Raw genomic sequence first — 13,693 nt, forward strand, 5'->3', positions numbered from 1 at the left:
TTTCCCTCTTGAATAACAGGTCTTGAGTTCAACTCTCGTCGGATAGATCTTTGAGGTCTCTTGGGATAGTGTCATATGACGTTAAAATCCTCTTCTTCTTCTTCTTCTTCTTCTTCTCTCTCTCTCTCTCTCTCTCTCTCTCTCTCTCTCTCTCTCTCTCTCTCTCACCATATTGTCTGGGGGGTTCATACAGAGACCACGCTATATGGACACATATATGCCACATAGCTCACGGGTGGCGATTGGTCAGCTGAGAGTGGCTTCACACAGGTTAGAGATTGAGATCGGGAGACATACTGGTGTTCCCAGGGAGGAGCGAGTCTGCAGAGCCTGCACAGAGGAGGTGGAGAGTGAGGAGCACTTTGTATGTAGATGCAGAGCATACACTGAGATCAGAGGCAGGTATGAGGCCTTATTCAGAGGACAGCCCACTCTCCGAGAGATCATGGACTCTCGAGATCAGAGACAGCTCGGACGTTTCTTACTAGAGATACAGAGCCATCGGGACACACTACTACAGCCACGCACAGCTACACAGACAGAGGGGAGACAGTCGCAACTCACAGACTTCTTTCAGAGGATTGCCACCCCTACCTCACCAGATACTCAGAGAGGAGTGACACTCCCACAGGCGGAGGTGAACCGAGCTAGACGACGACCACGAGTCACAGGCTACAGGGGCGTGAGCTCCCACCACCGACAGATCGAGGAGATCCGAGCCCGGGAGCGCCGTGCCACTGAGGAGCGAGTAGCTCAGATGAGGGCCGACCCGACAGCTTTCATCCGGGTAGCCTTGGCACCAGCCCCGCCCGTGTACCACATCTTACATCCCCCCATTTGTACAGGATGGAGCTAGATAGCTTGATGCATTCTCATGATTGTACTACCTTGAGCATATAGACATGCATATACCCCTAGAGATAGAGCTCCATCCCTCCTCAGATACTCCATTACCTACATTCAGTTCAGTTTTGTATCAGTTTTGTTTCATTTGTCTTTCCGATAGACGGATGACATACACACCATGTACATTTGATTTGTCTCATAGGCCGATTTCGGCCTGACATAGACGTTAAAAATCTTTCTTTCTTTCTTTCTTTCTTTCTCTCTCTCTCTCTCTCTAGCCGTCTATGCACAGCTAGTCTTGGTCTCTTAGTGGAGGAGTGCACCACTTTACTGACTGAGACACTACATGGTGCAGCATCAAAGGCATACCCACACACTCAGCCGGGGCGGAGGCGACATTCTGGGAGCATGCCCCATAATAGTTGGTATGATGAGAAGTGCAGAGAGATGAGAGCCCAGCTCCAGAGAGATCTTCTTTTAGGAGTCGTCACTTACAGACAATCTCGGATTGCTTCCAGGCGCCTTGTGCGACGGAAGAAACAAGCTTATTTGGCCCATATGGAGCGAGACTTGTATCAGCTGTTCTTGAGTAGAGACTTAGGAGAGGCATAGCGATTCTTTCATGAGCACTACCCTCCCCCAGTGATTACTTCTCCTGATGTGTGGGGCCAGTATGCGACATCGTTATATACAGTTCTTGGACAGGACCCCCTTCCAGATCCTACAGAGCCATGCCCACCTACCAGCACCTTCTTCACCACTGAGATGGTAAAGAGAGCCATTGACAAGATGAAGACCAGCAGGGCATATGATCATGATGGCCTAGTAGCAGAGCACTTTATGCATGCTAGAGATATGCTGGTAGAGGTTCTTGCAGTGTTCTTCAATCGTGCCGTGTGTGAGGGGTTACATGAGACTTGGAGGTTGTCTACTATTGTGCCTATCTTCAAGGCAGGTGATCCTACAGAGCCTCGGAATTACCGCACTATTATGGTTGGGCACACATTGGCACGGTTGTATGCATCCATTCTTGAGCAGCAGTTGAGTAATTGGGCAGAGGGTGAGGGTGTACGAGCAAAGGGCGAGGCCGGTTTTAGGAGGGGTTTCTCCACTCTTGATCATATTCTGACACTCAGAGCCATCATTGAGGAGGGCAGGTCACATGGGAGACGGATTTATTGTAGTTTTGTGGATTTCCGCAAAGCATTTGACATGGTACCGAGAGCTCGATTGATGCGCAGACTGCAAGAGATGGGGGTGCACATAGTGTTGATTTGGGGGATTATGGCTCTATACAGATCAATGATGAGACATGTACGCACCTCGAAGGGGATATCTGATTTAGTTCTATACCAGCTATTCTTGAGTCAGGACTCACGTGAGGCATGGTGGCTCTTTCATGAGCACTTCCCCCCCCCCCCCCCCCCCCCCCCTTGTGCCATCACTTCTACAGAGGCCTGAGGCCAGTATGCATCATCTCTGTACACAGTTCCTGAGCACCCCCCCTTCCCGACCGCCCCGATCCATGCCCACACACATGTGCTTTTTTCACCGTTGAGATGGTGAGGAAGGCCATTGACAGGATGAGGATTAGGAGAGCATATGATCATGATGGCTTAGTGGCTGAGCATTTCATGCATGCCAGAGATTTACTAGCAGGGCTTCTAGCAGTTATGTTTAACTGTGCCATGTGTGAGGGCTTGCCTGATACTTGGAGCCTATCTACTATTGTACCTATCTTCAAGTCGGGAGACCCTATGGAGCCTGGGAATTATTGCACTATCATGATTGGACACACATTGGCACGGTTGTACGCATCTATTCTTGAGCAACAGCTGAGTAGATGGGCAGAGAGGGAGGGGATACGCGCAATCGGACAGGCAGGTTTCGGGAGGGGTTTTTCCACCACATTGTAACTTTCTGGTCTCATAGGTCACTTTGGCCTTTTGAAGATGTTAATATAACATTTTATTTCTGTGTGTGTGTGTGTGTGTGTGTGTGTGTGTGGAGACAGGTTGCCGGACTGACAAGAGATCTGAGCATGGGAGCAGGGGATCGGGGAGATTAGCAGTATTATTTAAAGAGGAGCTGTACATCATTATTTAGAGAGGAGCTACATCCACTTCTACACATTGTACAAAGAGATGATCATGTTAGATACATGTGGGTGAGGCTGAGGGCCGACACAGGCCGAGTTTTATACCTTTCCATAAGCTACTCCCCCCAGTACATCAGTCTATGCTTGGCCTAGAGGGTAGTCACCTTTCTCTATCCTAGACAATGACGTATGTGAGTTTTTCAGCCTCCAGGGATGGTGACATCCTCCTCCTAGGGGACTTCAATGCTCAAACGGCAGACAGTCTTATATGAAACTTCAAAGGAGATGCTTAGAGAGCTGGATGTAGGATACTTGGGGCTTGATGGACATTCAGACGACATAGAGCAAACAGAGTATGGGAGATGTCTCACGAAGATGGCGACTACACATGGTTTGGCCATACTTGATGGCTTGTAGCGTTTTCCTAGAGAGGCCGGTTTCACATGCTTTCCACATAGGCATGGGGCCAACACAGTGGACTATGTCATGGCATAGTCAAGCTTCATCCCTTGCATTCAAGATTTCACAGTAGGACCCAGACTAGTGGGTATATCAGTGGATCATGCTCTCTTCACTTCTGTCTCCTTTCAGTTCAGTAGAACCCAGGTGTCAGGAGGGACAACACATACCTGTTATACATTTACACCAAAGACCGACTCTATTTATACAAAGGAGATATATAGTCGTCTATGTACAACAGTCAAGCCAAGACTCTTAGTGAGGAGATCACCACTTTACTGACTAAGACATTGCATGTTGCAGCAGTAGAGGCATACCCTCACACTCAGTTTGATTTGAGAGGCCGATCTGGGATCATGCTTCAAAAATGTTGGTATGACAAGGAGTGTAGAGAGATGAGAGCACAGTTGTAGTGGGATCTTTTGCTAGCGGTCATCAATCACAGATAGTCTCGGCATCGCCTTGTGCGATGGAAGAAGCGAGCGCTCTCACCTCAGATGGAGCGAGACTTATACCGGTTGTTCTTGAGTAGAGACTCAGGAGAAGCATGGAGTTTCTTTCATGAGACCTCCCCTCCCCTAGTGATTTCTTCCCTTGATGTGTGGGGTCAGTATGCAACATCCTTATGTACTGCCCTGGGCAGACACCCCTTTCAGATCCTCCTAAGCCATGCCCATCTACAAGTACCTTCTTTACCACTTAGATGGTAAAGACGACCATTGACAAGATGAGGACCAGGAGGGCATATGATCATGATGGTCTAGTAGCAGAGCACTTTATACATGCGAGAATATGTTGGCAGAGGTTCTTGCAGTTCTATTCAATCGTGTCATGTGTGAGGGTCTACCTGAGACTTGGAGATTGTCTACTATTGTGCCTATCTTCAAGGCAGGTGATCCTATGGAGCTTGTAAACTACCGTACTATTATGATTGGACACATTGGTGCGCTTGTATGCATCTATCCTTGAGTAGCTGTTTAGCAGATGGGTAGAGAGAGAGGGCATACGGGCAGCGGGACAGGCCGATTTTAGAAGAGGCTTCTCCACTCTTGACCATATTCTGACACTCAGAGCCATCATTGAGGAGGGTAGGGCTCATGGGAGATGGATTTATTGTAGGTTTGTGGATTTCCGCAAAGCGTTTGACATGGTGCCCAAAGCCAGATTGATGCGCAGACTACAGGAGATGGGAGTGCACATTGAGTTGATTTGGGGAATCATGGCTCTGTACAGATCAGTGGTGGGACATGTACGCACACCAAAGGGGATATCTGATTTAGTTCATTGTACTAAGTGAAACAAGATTGTCCATAGCCTCCTACTCTATTTGGTATGTATATAGATGAGGTTTCTGATTACATTGACAGTTAGTTCATTCCACTATTGGAGTGAAACAAGGTTTTCCATTGTCTCCTATTTCATTTGGTATGTATATAGATGAGGTTTCTGATTACATTGACAGAGTGGGTGACAGAGGTGCCCAGCTGGCAGGGACATGGATTCCATTGTTGTTATATGTTGATGATATTGTGTTGATCTCTGATTTTGTGTAGGGTATGCAACAACGTTTGGATGCATTACATAGCTTTGCGGAGGATAGTGGATTGTCTGTAAACCTTGGTATAACCAAGGTTATGGTGTTTAACACCACACCGCAGTGGATCAGGAGATCAGTACCTACATTCACTTATGGTCAAGAGACTGTGGAGTACACAGATGCATACACTTATCTTGGGGCAGTCTTCACTTGGCCAAGGTTTTCTTTGAAGAGAGTAGCAGAGACTAGACTGACCAGAGCATATACAGCCAAAGGGGTTCATGTTTTGGGACCCCCCCCCCCCCCCCCCCCCCCCCCCCCCCCCCCCCCTTAGAGTGACTACAGCCTATGCTTCTAAGGGGTTCTTCAAGTATGATCTATGGGGTTCAAGTTTGGGGACCCTTCATCGTGAGGATGGGTGGAGAGGTATGGAGAGGCCCTTGGTATCTATGATCTCTCGGCTGACTAGATCCAAGGCCTTCATGCCACACGAGATCATTACAGTGGAGTTAGCAGCCACCCCCTATGGAGATAGGGGAGCTTACCAGATCAGTCTCCTTTATGTATAGCGTATGGGATACTACCAGAGACATATGCCGGATTGGTCCCCGAGTCCTCCGGACAGTTAGTTCTATAGGGGGACAAATCATGTTGGTATGCACAAATGTCATCATGGTTCCAGATACATGGCTTCAGCATGGACAGCTTGCCTCCCTTCCAGTACTCCCTTGATTCACCATCGCTCTCTTACACGGGTGGAGATTACTAGACTAATTCGCTAGGACCTGACCCAGCCGGACACCAGGAGGACATGGATAGAGCCGACACATGTAACCTTTTGGTCTCATAGGTCATTTTGGCCTTTTGAAGACGTTAATATTACATTTCATTTCTCTCTCTCGTCGAGAAGAGAAGAGAGCTTACTATGCATTTGAGAACATGTACAGTGCGGTGGAGATTAAATGTTGAACTTTCTCCTAGTCAAGACACAAACACTATATATGCTCTTACTTTTGGAGTTTGGATCAGTTCCCATTAAGGTTATGGGTATGGAGAGAGTCATGGAGTATATGGTTAAGATGCGGAAAAACATAATTACAGGGAATGGCCATTTTCAGGCCGCCCCCGTTCCGATCCCAATTTCCCGTTCCGTGTTTCAGTCTCTCTATTCCAGGGTCCCACTGCACTCATGGCAAAGGGCAGCTCTCTCGAGCCCAAAGCCGCCAGTGGCCTATCTCAAGATCTGCTGGGTTAGGATCTATGACACAAGTCCTTCCGCAGATGTCCACTGCTCGTATCCTTTGAAAACAGCATTCTACAACCTATGGAGCCTCTACTGAGACACTGTGAAGGTGACCCTCTCCCTAGATCTCAAAGAACATGGGGGGTATGAACTCCAAGCAAGCACGAACTACGATGAGGACCTCCAGTTGCGTGAAGGCTCCCATCCATCTGGGAGCTGTTGTCTCGAGGGGTGAGCCAATCTGCTGGTAAACCCTTTGTAATGTCTTGACACATGCTCTGCACTCTCTCTAGCTTGTAGTTGGATGCTCTGTGCCACCTCGGGCAAACATGAAAACTGAAGCGAGTCGCTAACAGTGCGGGTTGGACACTCTGCCATGGGACCCCAAGAAACATGAGGCCTACTACCAACCAGGTGGCCTCTTTGAGTGCTAACCATGGGGTTCCAAACAAGGGCCGTCTCAAGCGCTCCTCCGTGCAAGTGGGTTGGTGCTGCTCTAGGCCACTCCTCAGCCGCTCCCAAGACCGAAGCAAACTCACAGCAAACCAATCCTCCAACCTCCTGCTCATACCAACTCTACGCATCTGTGTAAAGATCCACCTGATGGAAGGGCTCCAAGGGTCTCTTGCGTGGGGACACGAGCTCGAAGCCGGTGAAGCAAAAACTCCTTCCAGGGCTTCTCCCCCGGAAGCAGTCCTCTAACAACAAACTTCCCAAGAAGGGCTCTGCTCTACTCTGCTGGGTCTATGATCCCCAGCCCCCCTTGAGAACATGGTAAGGTGATGATCTGCTAGGCTAATCTGGCCCGGGCTAACTAGGTGTCGCGCCTTGCCCAAAGAAAGTTCATGATCATCTCTAGCTGGGTGATGCAGGAGCTCGAGAAGATCCAACAAGATATGATGTACCACATAGTAGCCAACAGTATCTGGTTGGCCACTACAACTCTGCTTGCCAAAGAGAGCCTTGTCGAGCTCCAATGCAATAATTATCTCTTAATGGACAGGAGGAGGGGAGCAGTCTGTTGCTCAGGGGACAAGTCCAAGCCAACCTGGCAACCCGAATACGAATAGCAGTCCTTGGAGGAATCCATCTAAAACCCTCACCTGGCAACCAATCAGACGTAGGAGCACTGTCAACCTAGAAAGCTACTGTCTTCCTCCAGTTGATCAATGCTCCTGATGCACAACAAAACACCTCAAGAGCCTGCTCACACCTGTGCAGATTGGCCTCCTGGCCCTCCAAGTACAAGGTTGAGTCGTTGGCAAACTCAACGTCAAGTAGGTCATCGGCTTGAGACCATGCAAGCCAACCTGCTGAGAAGTCAAAAATCTGCTCATTGCCTCAGCATAGAACAGAAAGAGAAAGGGGGCTAGAGGGAAAACCTGCCTGACCAAACGTGTGAGCATGAAGTGTTTCCCTCTTCCCCCTCCCAAGAGCCCTTGATTGTGCGCATGCATGTAGAGAGCTGACACGCCTTTGATCCAAGCATCTGAGAAACCCATCCTGTGTAGAGTGCCCCTCCAGGAAGTCCCAGTTAACTCTGTCGTAGGCCTTCTCAAAATTGAGAAGGAGTATCACCAGATCCTCTCCTCGGAGAAGCACTAGGGCAGATGCCTCCCAAAAAGTGAAGATGTTGTCAAGGATGCTACGCTCCTTGACAAAACCTGTCTTTGGTCCCATGTATAATGCTCTCTAGTACTGGCCGAATCCTCAAGCTTCGAGCCTTTGCTAGAATTTTGTAGGATGAGTTGAGGATGGTGATGGGTGGCCACTGTCGAATCTCATCCAAGGAGCCTCCCTCCTTGGGAATAAGGTAAATCATGCCCTTACTCATGCTGTCAGGCATCTCGCTAGTGTGCAAAACGTACTGGAATGCACTACAAAGATGTGAACCAAGCAAGTCCCAATACTCCAAGAAAAAGCTGGGGGTCGAACCATTCTTTCCTACTAAAGGCAAGGTGCTTGGGCATAGCAATTGTGTGCATCCTATCCCAACTTATTTGCAAGGATAACAAGGATCTATGAAAGGAAAGGGGGTGGAGCACAAGATTTGGATCAAAGAAGGATATAGATTGAAAGTACAAAAGCTATGAAGACTGGGAGGGATTCATCAAGAAGCCTTATGGCAGGAGTTAGCAAGCTACTTGAAGCAGGTATTATCTATCTTGTACAAGAACAAGAGTCAGAGTGAGTTTCTTTGATTGTTACTAGTTGCAAAAAGAATGGTAATTGGATGGTGTGTGTTGATTACAAGCCACTTAGTGTTGCTACACAATGGAATTATTACCCTTTACCGTTTTAAGGTGAAATTTTAAACAACATCGTAGGGCATGAGAGGTACTCAATCATGGATGGTTTTTACAAGTATTTCTAGATTAATATAGCCCTTGAAGATCAACTAAAGACTACTTTTATTCCTCCATGGGGATGATTTGCCTATTGTTCAATGCCCTTTGGTTTGGTCAATGCATATACGACTTTCCAGGAGTGGATAAATAGGGTGAATAAAAAACTGGGAGTCAAACCATCCTCCCATGGACAACTACCTCGGGGGAGTGCTCGGAGGGCCTCATGCAGCTTCTCTAGCTAGAGGGGAAGCTCAAGTCTCTGTTGCATCTCCTCAGTAAGGCAAGGCATCTGTGTCCAAACTTGATGTGTGCATGTATCCCGACCCTTTGACTAAGGCTCAATTGACAACAGATCACAGTAAAAGTCAGCAGCACCTGCACGCATATCCTCAGGCTTTGAAGCAACTGATCCGTCGGGTTTCCTCAACTGGCTGACATTGGTGTGTGGGTGGAATGGATGGAATTTGGAAGATGGGACGCGTTACACTTTCTTCATGATGCCTCTATAGACTCCAAAGTGAATGAGGCTTTTTTACAATGCCAATGTATCACGGCTTGGGAGAATCCCGGGGGGGACATTACACCACATATGTCTCCCTTGACTACAAAACCATCTTTTTTTCTGAACGAAGGAACCACACCCACCCTTACATGCTCGAGCCTATTTTCTTGAGTGCGATCCGCACCATTGCCTTCAACTCTCTGCTATCATATACATGTGGTAGATGTGTGTGAACACACTTCGGACCGCCGGGGCATTTTCTCCCTCACTGGGAGGTTTTCTCCCCGTGCATTGTATATACGTCCATCATTCTAGGGCTACCTATCTTTCCATTGCACACTAAGTAATACACTCTCTGTTGTGTGCCTTGAGCTTCCTTCGTCTTCTCCAAGCTGTGTGTGTTTCCTTGCAACCCTAATTCCAGCAATTGGTATTAGAGCAGGTTGCGTCCTCTCGGGCTTAGTCGCCAGTAGCTCCAGCACACGCCTGCTCATTTTCTCCAATTTCTGTGAGCTTTGGTGAGCGTTCGCAGGTCGACAAAAATTTCGGGTGAGTTAGAAAAGCTCAGTCTGCTCAGATTTCTGATTTGGGCTGATTTCGGTATCCGTTTCCACTACAGGCTAGTACTGCACAGGCTATTTCGTCATTTTGTGCAAAAATTTTGTCTGTGCCGTTTTCTACATAAAAGGTCCTTTGCACTCTTCTACGGTTTGTGCTATATAGCACGTGTTCCCACTTTCTTTCTCCTCTTTTCGGGCAGTTTTCACATCAGGTGCAGCATTTACCATGGCTGACAACAACATAAATGTATTCAAGATGTTTGCTGCTGAGGACAGATTAGATGGGGACAATTACCCTATGCGGGCTTATATGATGCAACATGTTCTTGAGTTGAAGAGCATTTGGAACATTGTGCGGGGCATTGATGTACATCCTAGTTTTGAGCATACAGGCGATATTGAGGATGTTGCAGGTCTTGTTGCAAGGATTGGTGTTGCTAGAGTTGTTTTGCCTACAACTGAGCAAGCTCGTTGGGATGTAAAAGATGCGCAGACTCATGCATTGATTGCGTTGTTGGTGAAGCGCACTATTACTCCCCACATTCGTTCAGCGAAATGTGCAAAACAGGCTTGGGATATTCTGGCTGGCCTTTATGTAAGTCGCAATGAGGCAAAAATTGCATTGCTGCATAAAGAGCTGGAGTCGAAGATTACGCATGAGGAAGATGATATGGACACTTGCCATTTGCAACAGTAAGCACAATATGTACATGGGATCATGAAGAATCTTTTGTCTGTATCTGCACTTGCTAGACTTGGTCTTGTAGTCAAATTTGTGGATGATAGATGTACAGTACATGATCTCAGTTTCGATGATGAAATTGTTACATCTAGCATTTTATGCCGTGGGCTATATAAGCTCACTTTGTATGACAAGTGGGCAGAATTTTGCAAATGCAGTCTATTTTCGATGAAAAACTTTGGCATGCACGTTTTGGACATCGAAATTTTGTCAATTTGCTGCGTTTGCAAAAATCTGACATGGTTGATTCTTTGCCACCTCTTGAAGCACCAGTCAAACATGTTTGTAAAGGCTATATTTTGGGTAAGATGCAACGTTCGCAGTTTCCAAAAGATGGTTCAGTGAGGGCCACATGTAGGTTGCAGCTTGTGCATAGTGATGTTTGTGGGCCCATGCAAACTCTGTCCTTGGGCAATTACCTTTACTTCGTGACTTTCATTGATGATTACTCCTGGCATGTATGGGTATTTCCTCTTAAAGCGAACTCCGAAGTATTTATGTGCTTCAAGGCTAAAAGCATGCAACAGTGGTACAAAAAGGACTGTCCTTGACACAACATGGGCTTGGTGGTTCATTTGTGTATAAATTGGACCTTTTAATTGGAAATGGAGAGGGGCCATATATTTCTTTGTTTTTAGACGTTTCACTATTTGGAGGGCCCACTCCAAGAGAGGAGGTGGGGGGAGAGGACTGGACCCACATTATGGTTATTGGCTTTCACGACACCGCCTCTCTCTCTCTCTCTATCTATCTATCTATCTATCTATCTATCTGTGTGTGTGTCTATGTGTGCGCGCGCGCGTGTGTGTCTCTCTCTTGCTCCTTGCGAATGGACAATACTACAAGAGTTTACCGCTCGGGTGACTCACAGCTACTCTCTTTCGACGAGCTGGATGAGGAGGAATCACGCATGGATGAACAAATACAAAACCATCCCATTGCCAGTTCCATTGAGACATGTGTCACTAATCAAGCTTTTCTTCGTGATTATTGGGCTGCAAAGAAACGCGAACAGAGAAGGAAAGAACGACATCCTTCTTTTGCACTTGGATTACCGAAGCCAGGTCAAGGAAGAACATTTGTGCAGCAGTGGCACGATGTTGGCGCAAGCAAACATCGGGTAGTCAAGGAATGAGTAGAAGGAAATATTTCAGCAACTATTGGACCACCAGACATTTTCCGAGCTGCAAAAATCAAATTTCAACAATGTCGAAGACACCGTTCTATCGGGTGTGCGCAACACTTTGGCTCAAATTAAGGTCCCACACTCAGCAAGTGAGCTTTTTGTTAAGAGAACCTCTCTGACGATGATCTTGAACAATAGTACAGGTGTAGCTTCGTTAAACCAATCCAAAATTGCTAGTGTCTTGGGTGTCCATGGAAGGAATATAGCTGTTGCAACTTCAAGGCTGGAGAATAAAGATGAGGATGAAGTGTTGCCATTGAGTGCTTGTGAGAGACAATTGCCACAAGGAACCATTATCACTAATGAAACAAGAGATTTGGTGTATGCCTTTTGGATATTAGAAACCAGAGTTTCACCTTACAAGAAGGACATATGTAAGAAGAGAATTGGAAGGAAAAATGTTGTCAAACATCTTGTGCATCTACTCGATGACTCTCAGGCACCAACAAATCTTAGCAATTGTAATTTATTTGGTGATTCTTAAGGCTGATTTAGTCAAGACAGTACCAAATTTGGTGGTCTGCTATATGGTAGTGGTGGTATACAGTACCTTACAAAGGTTGTATACAGAACCAGTGCATTCTTGGGTGGTTCCAGAGCTATCCTCTATAGAACCAAATCCCTTGTGCAATACCAAATTTGGTAGTCTGCTATATGGTAGTGGTGGTATACAGTACCTTACAAAGGTTATATACAGTATCAATGCACTCCTATGTAGTTCCAAAGCTATCTTGTAAAGAACCAAAGCCCCTGTGCAGTACCAAATTTGGTAGTCTGCTACATACTAGTGATTCCAAAGCCTATCTGTACAGTACCAAAGCCTCGTATAGTACCTTTTCCGTCCCTACAGGCACCAAAGCCTCAATCTTTAGTACCAAAGCCTCACTCTATTTTACCAAAGCCTACTTGTGTAGTACCAAAGTCTTTGTGCAGTACCAAAACTATTCCATGTATAGTACCAAAACATTCTTGTTTATCACCAAAGCATTTGCAAAGTTTCCATATGGGTACTCTTCTGCAAACAATTCTAAAATGAGTGAAAAGTAGACAGATAGTACAATTGCTGGTACTGCTTACAACCAATTTGGGTTCTACAATACTATCTTTGGTACTGTTTACAACCAATTTTGGTTCTACAGTACAATATATGGTACTGTTTACATCCAATTTTAGTTCTACATTACTAAAATTGGTACTCTTTACATCCAATTTTGGTTCTACAATACTATCTTTGGTACTGTTTACATTCAATTTTGGTTCTACAGTACAATCTTTGGTACTTTTTACATCCAATTTTGGTTCTACAGTACAATCTTTGGTAGTGGGTACATCCAATTTTGGTACAATACAGAGATAGTGAATACCATGCCAAGAAATGCTTGATGGGGGACTGATCCCAATGTGGTGTACGGAAGTTCACATTTGTCCCGATGAGATAGCAGAGGATAGCAGGGAGGTGTCTGTGAAGGTCTTCATGGATGTTGGAACAGGACAACTTGATGCAGGTGGGAGTGAGAAGAAGAGAAAGGACTTTATTGTGCGACAGATGAAAACTGCTGCTTTTCTTAGCCTGTTGTTTTCAACCCACCTCACAGGCTTCATCAAGCACAACTTTGTCTTTCGTTGGCAAGCCCAATAATTGAAGGATTGTTTGCTCAAGTTTCGTAGCAATGTCGTTGTATCAGTTATTGACTTTGCAGAGAATTATTCTTTTAAAATTCAGAATGAGATCAGTCAATGCATCGGTGGTCTACCCAAGTCACAATACTTGTGCACATCACTTATGTAAGAAATGCAGCAGGTGGTGTTCAAAAGACGCTGCACTTTTACATATCCGATGACAAGCAGCATGATACATTGTTTGTACAACATTGTCTCTTGCTTCATGACACAGCAAGGGCATTGTTTGCAGCAACATTGGGTGTGGTCAGATGGTGCGGCTTCACAATTCAAAGGACGTAGACCTTACTATTGTGTGGCCAGGTACTATCAGATGACAGGCTTGCACATGATGCATAACATCTCAGCATCCGGGCATGGAAAAGGAGAGCATGATGGGGCAGGGGCAGTCATCAAGAGAACCTTGACACATGAGGAGTTGAAACCAGATGGTTGGCCTATGAGGTGTGCGGCTGATGTGGTGAACTTTTTGAACGCAACATTCAGCCAAGA

General features: G+C 46.3%; 1 protein-coding gene across 6 annotated transcripts in view; it reads left to right on the top strand.

Moving 5' to 3' along the window:
- LOC147436976 (protein DETOXIFICATION 46, chloroplastic-like) overlaps positions 1–13,693 on the top strand; it is a 177,621-nt gene that overhangs the window by 147,594 nt on the left and 16,334 nt on the right. The gene's annotated exons all lie outside the window — the stretch shown is intronic.

This window comes from Adiantum capillus-veneris, chromosome 17 (assembly GCF_014529385.1).
Source record: "Adiantum capillus-veneris isolate H3 chromosome 17, ASM1452938v2, whole genome shotgun sequence".
Classification (NCBI taxonomy): Eukaryota; Viridiplantae; Streptophyta; class Polypodiopsida; order Polypodiales; family Pteridaceae; genus Adiantum; species Adiantum capillus-veneris.